This window comes from Odocoileus virginianus, chromosome 24 (genome assembly GCF_023699985.2).
Source record: "Odocoileus virginianus isolate 20LAN1187 ecotype Illinois chromosome 24, Ovbor_1.2, whole genome shotgun sequence".
Lineage (NCBI taxonomy): Eukaryota > Metazoa > Chordata > Mammalia > Artiodactyla > Cervidae > Odocoileus > Odocoileus virginianus.
In genome coordinates this window covers 5775384-5789187 of record NC_069697.1, presented here as the reverse complement: position 1 = coordinate 5789187, position 13804 = coordinate 5775384, and the positions used below count along the sequence as shown (strand labels likewise).

Genomic DNA, 13804 nt, shown 5'->3' with positions numbered 1-13804 from the left:
ACAGAAAAATTAAAGCTTTCAGGGTTTTGCAAAAAATGTGTATATTTAATGCTGGGCAACTGCGAAACTATACAGTTTTTGTTGAAGATATTTAAAATAATTAACTCACTAACAGTCTACAATTTTCTATCCTTTTGGCTTAAAGTTAAAGGAAGAAAAAATAAAATTACAGCAGAACTCAATGGTTATTGTTTACTTCCCATACTTTTTGTCACTTTAGTGGGTTTTTTCTTTGTTTGTTTTAAAGATTTTTTTTATTGCTTCTGTTTCATTTTTTGGTGGTTTTAACTGCTAGGCACGTTAGATCTTAGCTCCCCCAACAGGGATTGAACCTACACCAGCTGCTGCTTTGGAAGGCAATGTCCCAACCACTGGACTGGCAAGGAAGTCATGTCACTTTACTTTCTCATTGGTCAATATAATCTATTTGCTCTTCCAAAATATAATAATATTTATTATTATTATAACTATTATAATATTATATTATAAATATCATAATGTTCTAAATCTTGCCTGATTTGTAGAGCTAGATCAGAAAAGGCCACACAGCTTCTGCCTAGTTCTCTTGATGCTTTGCCTGTCAGTGCATTTCCTTTTCAGTTTATCTCAGAACTCTGCTACCAGGCTGTGAGAAACCAAAGCGAGATGAAGAGGCCATGGGTAGGAGCTCCAGATGAAAGAAACTGCTGTGCCAAGCCTTTAAGTCAGCTACCAGTCTCATGAGTAGAGAAGCTTTCTGACAGTTGCCCTGTCAGAACACCATCCAACATCACCCCAGCCATTTGAGGTTTTCTGGCTAAATTCCTGAACATTGTGGAGCAGAGACAAACAGTGATGTTCAGTTCTATATGCCAAACTTGGCTAGGCCACAGTGCCTGCTTATTTAGTCAAACATTAATGTAGACGCTTACTCCTTGGAAGGAAAGTTATGACCAACCTAGATAGCATATTAAAAAGTAGAGATATTACTTTGCCAACAAACGTGTGTCTAGTCAAGGCTATGGTTTTTCCAGTGGTCATGTATGGATGTGAGAGTTGGACTGTGAAGAAAGCTGAGCACCGAAAAATTGATGCTTTTGAACTCTGTGTTGGAGAAGACTCTTGAGAGTCCCTTGGACTGCAAGAAGATCCAACCAGTCCATCCTGAAGGAGATCAGTCCTGGGTATTCATTGGAAGGACTGATGCTGAAGCTGAAACTCCAATACTTTGGCCACCTCATGTGAAGAGTTGACTTATTAGAAAAGACCCTGATGCTGGGAGGGATTGGGGGCAGGAGGAGAAGGGGACGACAGAGGATGAGATGGCTGGATGGCATCACCGACTCGATAGGCATGAGTTTGAGTAAACTCCGGGAGTTGGTGATGGACAGGGAGGCCTGGTGTGCTGCGATTCATGGGGTCGCAAAGAGTCAGACACGACTGAGCAACTGAACTGAACTGAATGTATGTGCTGCTATGAAGGTAAGATGTGAGTAACATCTACAGGTGGCTTTATATAAAAACAACAACAACAAAGATTATCCTGAACAATTTGCATTAGCCAAATCCAATCAGTCAAAAGGCTTTAAGAACTGAGGTTTCCCTGAGGAAGAAGAAATTCCACCTGTGGACCACAGCATCAGCTCCTGCCCAAGAGTTTCCAGCCTGCCCTTCCTAACCACCTACCTAGCAGATTCCAGCTAGTTTAGCCAGTCTCCACAATCATGTAAGCCAATTCCTCGCAATAACTTTCTTAATATTCATGTATCCTACTGGTTCTGTTTCTCTGATGGAAATCTATTACAGAAATCATCTGTCTGTGCCCTGTCTGAATTCCATAACCATAGAATCCACAGCATAATAAAATGGTTGCTTTTTTATACTATTAATACTAAGATTGATTTTTTTGTTACATAGCAATGGGTAACCAAAACATTTTCTGTTATTTAGCCAGCTTCTAAAGAATTCTCTAAATCAGGGGGAAACATTGGTTGTGAGTATGTACTTTGCATCTCTCTTATACTTCAGTCAAAATCAAAGGAAAAGTAGAATATTGTTCCTGAATCCAAACACATTTTCATTCATTATATGGTTGAGCTCAAGATCTAAGACATCTTTCTTCATCTTCAGTCTAGACTATACTAAAAATAAACAAGACAAAAAGCTTCCTAATTATTCTTAGAGAAGGCAACTACATCAGTAACCTGGATTTTCTCTTGATAATATCAATGTCTCAGAGTCACATAAATAATAATAACAACAGCATTGATAGTAATAAACAGTACCTCTCTAGCTGTAGCCCTACCTTCTTTAAGAGAGCCTCCATTCTCTGAATTTCCCCTTCCCATTCCCCAATTTTTCTGAGAATAAACACATTCTCTCTGCTTCCACCTGCTGCCCACCATTTTTCCTGCACACTTTGTCAGCACCGTTTGGAGTATCTAATGCTGAACTTCCCACTGACTGCAGCCTGTGAGGGTGGTGCCTCAGCACACCTCCAGCATCTGCTGTCCATGGTGCTAATTTTTGCACCAAGGCACAGTACCCTAATGACACAGAGCACTGTCTCATGTTACCAAAGATTCCATTGACCTCAGACATCATAGCCCTACACTCAGACACTGGATTTTGCCAGGTACTGTTATGAAAGATCTTGAGTATTCCCAGGGTACCAGAAGCAGTGTTTAGCTGAATGCACCAGTGTTATTAACATGTCAATACCCTAAATATACCAAAATTCCATATAGCCTGCACCCACCTTATCCATTTCTCCATTCGTCGAACCATACTCTTTGTTAATGGACACCCGTGCTCTTAATGTCCAACTAAGTATTTAGTAAAAATGAATTTTCCTGTTTTATCTTTAGCCCTCAGTCTCCTAGAGATTCATTCATGGGCATCGTGCTGAAAAGCAAATCTCCGTAGCAAACAGTATGTTGTACTCAAAATTGGTCCTCACTTCGAATTACCAAGCTTGTTGTTAATTCTCTCTTGGACTAATCTCACTATCAAGTTTTATCAGACCTTCTTCCAGACACGCCCTGAGTGAACCTGCCCTGATGGGGCTAATTCTAAGGTGAGCAGCACTTAAGTTTTCGCCGGGAGTGCCTACACCACAGTTCTGCAAAAATTTAGTTTAGTTGAAGGAAAGTTGTATGTTCTTATTCCATTCTGACAAGTGAAGAATCCAGAGCACCAATTTTAATGAAAATATTTTGGGGGTGTTGGCTTATTCGGATTTACTGATTCTAGTCTTACAAGAAGTGTAGGAGTCAAAAGATGGATTCTAGAGCCAGACTGGGTTGATCTCAGGCCTGCCAATTATTAATATCAGATTCGAGACCTTGGAAAAGTTGCTCATGACCTGTGCCTCAGTGTTCCCAGAAATAAAATGAGGGTATTGATAGTGACACACCATAGAGTTTTAGTGGAGATTGGTTCACATAAATAAGCAGCACTGGCATAGAACAGTGACTGGCATCTAGTAAGCAGCGCTATCGGAGAAGACAATGGCACCCCACTCCAGTACTCTTGCCTGGAAAATCCCATGGATGGAGGAGCCTGGTAAGCAGCGGTCCATGGGGGCATTAAGAGTCAGACCCAACTGAGCGACTTCACTTTCAGTTTTCACTTTCACGCATTAGAGAAGGAAATGGCAACCCACTCCAGTGTTCTTGCCTGGAGAATCCCAGGGATGGAGGAGCCTGGTGGGCTGCCGTCTATGGGGTCGCGCAGAGTTGGACATGACTGAAGTGACTTAGCAGCAGCAGCAAGCAGCACTATATGTGATTCACTAATAGTATTTAACAATTGTTTAGCTGCTGTAACTTTACCAACGATTGTTCATGCAAAGTTTCTCATTTAGTGATACTAGATGAGTAAGAATTGATGTGGCCTTGGCATGTGCCAAGGACTTTATTTATTTAACACTTCCGTGCATTTTGAATTGGAGAAGGGGGTACATGGAGGAAATTGTGCAAATGTTTGTGCTTATTTGTAATAACGCATTAAATTTTAGCACATGTTGCAATGGGAAGAGGGTGTTGTTTGGGAGATAGACTATAAACAAATGTGTTTTCTCAGCATATAGACATCTTTTCTATGTAAATACAGCCACACAATCTAACCAGCAGCTGGCATAGTTACATGATGTTAGTACATTATATATACATATAATATATACCAATATACAAGCTCCTGTGTGTCAGGTACTATTATTTAATTATTCCACTGACATAAATATAAAAAATATTCCTACTTTGAACAAGAGGAATACCTCCAACAAAGACAGGCTCTCTAGTCACATGATAATTTGTTTATATTAACTTATTCATTAGCTAAAGATACTAAGTACCTCAAACAAATTAATTAAAAAATTAAAAAATGAAGTGCAAGTGAAAACATTCACACACACACACACACACACACACACACACACACATCTGTACACAAATATTCATAGATGTTTCATTATTCTCTATAGCCCAAACCTGGAAGCAACTGAAATGTCCCTCAGTGATTGAAAAGATAAACTATTGTACGTAACATTATTAAACACTAATTGACAATAGAAAGTATTGAATTTTTATATTATTGAAGTATTGTTGATTTTCAACGTTTAGGTATAGGAGCCTGGAGGACTGCAGTCAATGGGGTCGCCAAGAGTCGGACATGACAGCAACTGAGCACCCACGCACACCCACACATGTATATGTACATATACACACATATACATGTACATATACACACATACATATGTATATATACACACATATATATGGGCTTCCCAGGTGGTACTAGTGGTAAAGAACCTGTCTCCCAATACAGGAGATGTAAGAGATATAAGTTTGATCACTGGGTCAGGAAAATCCCCTGGATTGCACAGCAACCCACTCCAGTATTCTTGTCAGGAGAATCCCCATAGCTAGAGGAGCCTGTCCATAGGGTCGCAAGGAGTTGGACATGACTGAAGTGACTTAGCATGAACTGGCATGCATGCATGCATACACACACACACAGACACATAGGTATATATATATATTCTTTTTCAGACTCCTTGCCATTATAGGTTATTACAAGACATTGAATATAATCCCTTGTGCTATATAGGTACAGTAGGTTCTTGCTATTTTTCTTTTATATATAGTAACATATGTGTATATGTTAATTCTAAATTCCTCATTTATCCATCCTCCCCAATATTTCCCCTTTGGTAACTATAAGTTTGTTTACTATGCCTGTGAGTCTATCTCTGTTTTGTAAATAAGTTCATTTGTATCATTTTTTTGATTCCACATATAAGTGATATCATATATTTGTCTTTCTCTGTCTGACTTACTTCACTTAGTATCTCTAGGTCCAACCATGTTGCTGCAATTGGTATCATTTCATTCTTTTTTATGGCTGAGTAATATTCCATTGTATATTTGTGCGCGCGCATGTGTGTGTGTGTGTGTATAAAACACATCTTCTTTATCCATTTATCTGTAGATGGACACTTAGGTTGCTCTTATGTTTTGGCTATTGTAAATAGTTCTGCCAGGAACACTAGGGGTACTGTATCTTTTCAGATTAGAGTTTTCAGCTTTTCTGGACATATGCAGGAGTAGAATTGCTGAGTCATATGGTAACTCTATTTTTAGTTTTTTAAGGCATCTGTAACATTCTCCATAGTCGCTGTACCAATTTACATTCTCACCAACAGTGTAAGAGTGTTCAAAAATGAATGAACTATTGATACATGCAACAACTTGGATGATTCTCAAGGAAATTGTGTTAAGTGAAAAATAGTTAATCTCAAAAGATTATATACTATGTAATTTCATTTATGTATACATTCTTGAAATGACAAAATTATAGAGGTGGAGAACTAATGAGTAATAACCAGAGGTTGGAGGAAGGAATAAGTGCATCTAGCTATAAACAGGTAGCCCAAGGAATCCTTGAGACAGAACACGCTGATGTTTTCAAATGAATCTACACATATGACAACAAAGGTCCGTCTATTTAAAGCTTTGGTTTTTCCAGTAGTCATGTATGGATGTGAGAGTTGGACCATAAAGAAAGCTGAATGCCAAAGAATTGATGCTTTTGAACTGTGATGTTGGAGAAGACTCTTGCGAGCCCCTTGGACTGCAAGAAGATCAAACCAGTCAATCCTAAAGGAAATCAATTCTGAATACTCACTGGAAGGACTGATGCCAAAACTGAAGCTCCAATACTTTGGCCATCTGATGCGAAGAACCAACTCATTGGAAAAGACCCCGATGCTGGGAAAGACTGAGGGGACAACAGAGGATGAGATGGTTGGATGGCCTCACTGACTCAAAGTACATGCGCTTGAGCAAGCTCTGGGAGATGGTGAAGGACAGGGGAGCCTGGCATGCTGCAGTCCATGGGGTCGCAAAGAGTCAGACAGAACTAAGCAACTAAACAACAGCAACACATATGACAAAATTGCACAGAACTAAATAGTATACAAAAATACAAATGAGTGCATGAAAAACTGGTAGCAAAATATAAATAAGGTTGATTCATTTTATCAATGGCAATCTCCCAGTTGTGATACTGCACTATGGCTATGTAAGTTATTACCATTAGGAGAAATGGGGTCAAAGGTATACAATACTGCTCTGTATTATTTCTTACCACTCTATGTGGATTGGCGATTATTTCAGAATAAAAACCTTGCAAAAAGAAAAGAAAGTACACCTAAGAACTTTCATAAGATGTTGCATAAAATGTCAAAAATGCAAGATCTACGTCTCTCAGTAGTATGAGTTGATTACTCATAGACTTACAATAGTTGCTATTTTAAAGCAGCAATCCCATGATTCTGATTTAATAAATATTTACTGAGCTAAGCGTGCCGGCTGCGACGGACCGCGCAGAAACGCGCCGGCTGCAACAGACCAAGCGTGGCCGTGAGGAGCTACCCCTCGAACAAGGTCAGGGGTAGTGACCAAGAGCGCCAGGCTGCGACAACGCAGGAGCGGCGGCCGAGAGGAGCTTCCCCACACCCGAGGTCATGGGCGGCGGCTAAGAGGAACTACCCCACCCCGGAGGTCAGGGTCCCAGCCCGAGAGGAGCTACCCCACCTCCAGGGAGCGGCTGCTGCGCGGGCGCAGGAGGGCCGAGAGGAGCTACTCCACGTTCAAGGTCAGGAGGGGCGGCTGTGAGAAGACACCACTCGTACAAGGTAAAGAGCAGCAGCGCGCTTTGCTGGAGCAGCCGTGAAGAGATACCCCACGTCCAAGGTAAGAGGAACCCAAGTAAGATGGTAGGTGTTGCGAGAGGGCATCAGAGGGCAGACACACTAAGACCATACTCACAGAAAACTAGCCAATCTGATCACAGGACCACAGCCTTGTCTAACTCAATGAAACTAAGCCATGCCGTGTGGGGCCACCCAAGACGGTCAGGTCATGGTGGAGAGGTCTGCCAGAATGTGGACACTGGAGAAGGGAATGGCAAACCACTTCAGTATGCTTGCCTTGAGAACCCCATGAACAGTATGAGAAGGCAAAATGATAGGACACTGAAAGAGTAACTCCCCAGGTCGGTAGGTGCCCAATATGCTACTGGAGATCAGTGGAGAAATAACTCCAGAAAGAATGAAGGGATGGAGCCAAAGCAAAAACAATACCCAGTTGTGGATGGGACTGGTGATAGAAGCAAGGTCCGACGCTGTAAAGAGCAGTATTGCATAGGAACCTGGAACGTTAGGTCCATGAATCAAGGCAAGTTGGAAGTGGTCAAACAGGAGATGGCAAGAGTGAATGTCAACATTTTAGGAATCAGCAAAATAAAATGGATGGGAATGGGTGAATTTAACTCAGATGACCATTATATCTACTACTGTGGGCAGGAATCCCTTAGAAAATATGGAGTAGCCATCATAGTCAACAAAAGGGTCTGAAATGCAGTACTTGGATGCAATCTCAAAAACGACAGAATGATCGCTGCTCGTTTCCAAGGCAAACCATTCAATATCACAGTAATCCAAGCCTATGCCCCAACCAGTAACGCTGAAGAAGCTGAAGTTGAATGGTTCTATGAAGACCTACAAGACCTTTTAGAACTAACACCCAAAAAAGATGTCCTTTTCATTATAGGGGACTGGAATGCAAAAGAAGGAAGTCAAGAAACACCTGGAGTAACAGGCATATTTGGACTTGGAGTACAGAATGAAGCAGACTGGAGTACTGAATGAAGCAGGCAAAGGCTAATAGAGTTTTGCTGAGAGAATGCACTGGTCATAGCAAACACCCTCTTCCAACAACACAAGAGAAGACTCTACACATGGACATCACCAGATGGTCAACACCGAAATCAGACTGATTATATTCTTTGCAGCCAAAGATGGAGAAGCTCTATACAGTCAGCAAAAATAAGACCAGGAGCTGACTGTGGCTCAGATCATGAACTCCTAATTGCCAAATCCAGACTTAAACTGATGAAAGTGGGGAAAACCACTAGACCATTCAGGTATGACCTAAATCAAATCCTTTATGACTATACAGTGGAAGTGAGAAATAGATTTAAGGGACTAGATCTGATAGACAGCCTGATGAACTATGGACAGAGGTTCGTGACATTGTACAGGAGACAGGGATCAAGACAATCCCCATGGAAAAGAAATGTAAAAAGGCAAAATGGTTGTCTGAGGAGGCCTTACAAATAGCTGTGAAAAGAAGAGAAGCGAAAAGCAAAGGAGAAAAGGAAAGATATTCCCCTTTGAATGCAGAGTTCCAAAGAATAGCAAGGAGAGATAAGAAGCCTTCCTCAGTGATCAATGCAAAGAAATAGAGGAAAACAACAGAATGGGAAAGACTAGAAATCTCTTCAAGAAAATTAGAGATACCAAGGGAATATTTCACGCAAAGATGAGTTCGATAAAGGACCGAAATGGCATGGACCTAACAGAAACAGAAGATATTAATAGGTGGCAAGAATTCACAGAAGCACTGTACAAAAAAGATCTTGACGACCCAGATAATCACCATGGTGTGCTCGCTCACCTAGAGCCAGACATCCTGGAATGTGAAGTCAAGTGGGCCTTAGAAAGCATCAGTATGAACAAAACTAGTTGATGTGATGGAATTCCAGTTGAGCTATTTCAAATCCTGAAAGATGATGCTGTGAAAGTGCTGCACTCAATATGCCAGCAAATTTAGAAAACTCAACAGTGGCCACAGGACTGGAAAAGGTCAGTTTTCCTTCCAATCCCAAAGAAAGGCAATCCCAAAGAATGCTCAAACTACCACACAATTGCACTCATCTCACACGCTAGTAAAGTAATGCTTAAAATTCTCCAAGCCAGGCTTCAGCAATACTTGAACCGAGAACTTCCAGATGTTCAAGCTGGTTTTAGAAAAGGCAGAGAAACCAGAGATCAAATTGCCAATATTTGCTGAATCATCAAAAAGCAAGAGAGTTCCAGAAAAACATCTATTTCTGCTTTATTGACTATGCCAAAAACTTCGACTGTGTGGATCACAACAAACTGTGGAAAATGCTGAGAGATGGGAATACCAGACCACCTGACCTGCCTCCTGAGAAATTTGTATGCAGGTCAGGAAGCAACAGTTAGAACTGGACATGGAACAACAGACTGGTTCCAAATAGGAAAAGGAGTATGTCAAGGCTGTATATTGTCACCCTGCTTATTTAACTTATATGCAGAGTACATCATGAGAAATGCTGGGCTGGAAGAAGTACAAGCTTGAATCAAGATTGCCCAGAGAAATATCAATAACTTCAGATATGCAGATGACACCCCCCTTATGGCAGAAAGTGAAGAGGAACTAAAAAGCCTCTTGATGAAAGTGAAAGAGGAGAGTGAAAAAGTTGGCTTAAAGCTTAACATTCAGAAAACTAAGATCATGGCATCTGGTCTCATCACCTCATGGGAAATAGATGGGGAGACAGTGGAAACAGTGTCAGACTTTATTTTGGGGGGCTCCAAAATCACTGCAGATGGTGATTGCAGCCATGAAATTAAAAGATGCTTACTCCTTGGAAGGAAAGTTACAACCAACCTAGATAGCATATTAAAAAGCAGAGACATTACTTTGCCAACAAAGGTCTGCCTGGTCAAGGCTATGGTTTTTCCAGTGGTCATGTATGGATGTGAGAGTTGGACTGTGAGGAAAGCTGAGCGCCGAAAAATTGATGCTTTTGAACTGTGGTGTTGGAGAAGACTCTTGAGAGGCCCTTGGACTGCAAGGAGATCCAACCAGTCCATCCTAAAGGAGATAAGTCCTGGCTGTTCAACTCCAATACTCTGGCCACCTCATGTGAAGAGTTGACTCACTGGGAAAGACCGTGATGCTGGGAGGGATTGGGGGCAGGAGGAGAAGGGGACGACCGAGGATGAGATGGCTGGATGGCATCACTGACTCGATGGGCATGAATTTGAGCAAACTCCGGGAGTTAGTGATGGACAGGGAGGCCTGGCATGCTGCAATTCATGGGGTCACAAAGAGTCAGACATGACTGAGCCACTGAACTGACTGACTGACTGAGGCCTAAGCATAGACATTCAAGCTGAGAAAATATCATATGACCTTTAAGGGTACTCTTGTGATAGGTACTATGGTTCCTGTTTACAAATGAAGACACAGATTCAGTGATGTCAAGGAACTTGCCTAAAGCCCCACATTCAGTATTCAGCAGGTTGGGTATCTGCCTCCAAACAGTGCTTTTTCCAGTAGTAAATCAGAGCAATGTCTGTTGTAGGTAAATGTCCTTGTTATTACAGAACAGCAGCTATTTAGAATGAACTTAGGGGACTTCCCTGGTGGTCCAGTTGTTAAGAATCTGCCTGCCAATGCAGGAGACACGGGTTCAATCCCTGCCCTGGGAAGATTCCATGTACTGCCAGGAAACTAACCCCATGTGTCACAACTACTGAGCCCGAGCTCTAGAGACTGCATGCTGCAACCCATACGCCCTAGACTCTGAGCTCCACAACAAGAGAAGCCAGCACAAGGAGACGCCCACACCCCACAACTAGAGAGCAGTCCTGCTCATCACGGCTGGGGAGAGCCCACGTGCAGCCAGAGACTCCCCACAATCAGAGGTAAAATAAATAAACAAAACTTTTAAAATAAATAGAAATAGAATGAATTTAGGAACTTAAATAGTGGATTTTGTGTTTGGATTTTCTGTCACAACAAGGGGGTAGTTAATTTCGTGTCACTACCACCTCGAATTGTATTTTACTTTCCTTTGCCCTTTAACCACAAGAAAAACCTGATCACTGTCCCAGCAACATATCTAAAAGCCATCCCAGTTCATTCCCACTTTCATAAAATGTCATGTAAAATATTAGCTTAAAAATCCAAATTCTAAAAGTAGTACAATTTCATTTACAACAGAACTATCACTCCTGATAGTGGCTTCCCAGGTTGTGCCAGTGGTAAAGAAGCTGTCTGCCAATGCAGGAGCTGCAGGAGACACAGGTTCGATCCCTCAGTCAGGAAGTTACCCTGGACGAGAGCATGGCGATCCGCTCCAGTATTCTTGTCCGGAGAATCCCATGGGCAGACGAGCCTGGTGGACCACAGTCCACAGGGTCGCAGAGTCAGACGTGACCGAGATGACTTAGCACGCATCACTCCTAACTCCATCATTAAATTGCTTTGTTTGCCACAGCCAGTCTCTGAGTGGCCGAGCTGTTGCAGACTGGACTGCACTCCGATTGGGCAGAGTGGACCATAGTGAAGTCATGGGACCCATAGTTCATTTCCCAGCCAAGTGTTCCAGCTGGTTCCAGTCGTCCCCTTGATCTCTAAAGTGCAACTCTATTGCCTTTTCTTACAATGTCACTCAAATATTTGAAATTAGTCATCAAATTGTCCAAATCATCTTTCTCCAAATTGCTGAATACACTACAACTGGTCTATGGCTCATTTGAGACATGAGGACCATATAGTGACTATATAGTGACTCTAAGTGGAATATTCCCACCATAGAGCAAGCTTATTCTCCAGTCATTCTAAACACAGTGCTTCTTTCTAGCACAGACAAGTTCACATGAGTCTCCTTGACATCCAATCACTACTTATAAATTGAAATTTTACATGCTACTTCTAAGCCATATTTCCCTTTTCCTTTAACTATGCAAATGGGTGTTGTTTGTTTCTTTGTATTACTTTCTTTTTTACCAAGGGATAAGTCATTCATACATTCAAAGATATTAAATGCCTTAAATATCTATTTAGTCTTTTTATTGGTGCTAAGGTTGTAGAAATCGACAGGCTCCATTTTCAAAAAGGTCAGAGTTGAGGGGGATTGGGAGGGAAGACAAGCAAAACAACCTGATTTTCCTCAGAGTGTGATGAAAGTTTACAAAGAAGGAAGAACAATAGTGTTACTGGTGTCAGGCTGTCATCCTTAGTCAACCCGGGTTGGGGAGAAGTGGAGAAGTGTTCACAAGAGACTGCAATTCTCAAGCTGGGTCTCAAAGAACAAGAAGGCAGCCAAGGAAATCCCTGAGGGGAAGTGATCAAGGGTATTCCTGTTCTGCCCGATGTCTGAATCCCTGAGTGGGAAGAGAGAACTTCCAAGACAATGCAATTTACAAAAAGGGAAGTTTTATTACTGGCTCGAGTCAGGGCTTTCTGCTGCAACCAACACAGTGGCGCAAGGTCAGAAAAGCCTTGAGCAGAGGCTGTTACCCAAATTTATAAGGTATGCATAAGAGGTTAGTAGCTGGCTTAAGCGGATTGGTTACATGTTTGCAAAGCAATTTTATTGGTACAAACTTTCGTGGGCTTTTTTCAAACCTGGGCATTTGTGGGCTTTTCAGCTCTTCCTTTGTTTCTTACTGGGCGCATATTGGCTGGCTTCAGGTTACCTGATGGAGGTAGGGAATCTTATCATTTCGGGGGAAGCCAAAACTTAGGTTCAGGCCGCCTGTCATGGTATTAACCCTGGCAGCCTCACAATTCCCAGTAGAGCAATCAGCATGGGCCCTTCATGAAGTTGCATGTTCTCAGTGTGACTGGAGTCCATTCTGTTAGGCTCAATACTTATTCCATAGAAACCTTGGATCTCAATACCACTGCCTAATATGTTAGTATCTTGTCAAGCTTTATCCACAAATTTGATAAGCATTTCTTAGATTTTTTCCATCCAAGTCTCTGATGAAAAAGCTGCTTGTTCTATTGCACAACCTGTATTTCTGCTCTTCTCTGAAAGATTATTATGAGGAAACTTCCCAAATGTCTGCCTAAAAGTCAGACACTAACCACTGAGTTATCCTGATCATCAGACCAATAACTTTCTAAAAAGAAAGGAAGGAAGGAAAAGAAGGGAGGAAGAGAGGGAGGCAAGGAGGGAGAGAGTGAGGGAAGAAGTACAGAACAAGGTACCTTCATTAATTGATTTGTAAAATATGCTAACTTCCAGTGGTGGCAAAGTGCCTTCTGAACTGGCTAGAAGAATTAAACACAGGCCATTTAAATTCTTTAACTCAGCCACAGGTACAGGTGAATTGCCCAATCAATGCTGGAAACTAAAGATGTTTAGGAATCCTAGTTTTTCGTGTTGTGAATAATGAAGAAGGTCGCACTAACTACTCACCTCCTTGTTCCAGACCTTCACCTTCAGCTGGCCCTCAGGTGGCCTCACAGTTGAGGCATTCCCCCCACCCAGGGGTGTTAGTGAGCCCCCCAGACTAGGATGTGCTTGTAGTGGATTCCTGCCAAGGGCCCCACCCAGGAAAAGCAAATGGGGAGGGGTAGGTATTAGGACATCTCTCAACCAAGAAGACTGTGCCTGACAGAGCAGCCTCGCCTTCTAACTGAGGAAGGGTCTT

General features: G+C 41.9%; 1 long non-coding RNA gene across 1 annotated transcript in view; it reads right to left on the bottom strand.

Moving 5' to 3' along the window:
• The window catches only part of LOC139030903 (uncharacterized), a 76885-nt gene that overhangs the window by 37057 nt on the left and 26024 nt on the right, over positions 1-13804 (bottom strand). The gene's annotated exons all lie outside the window — the stretch shown is intronic.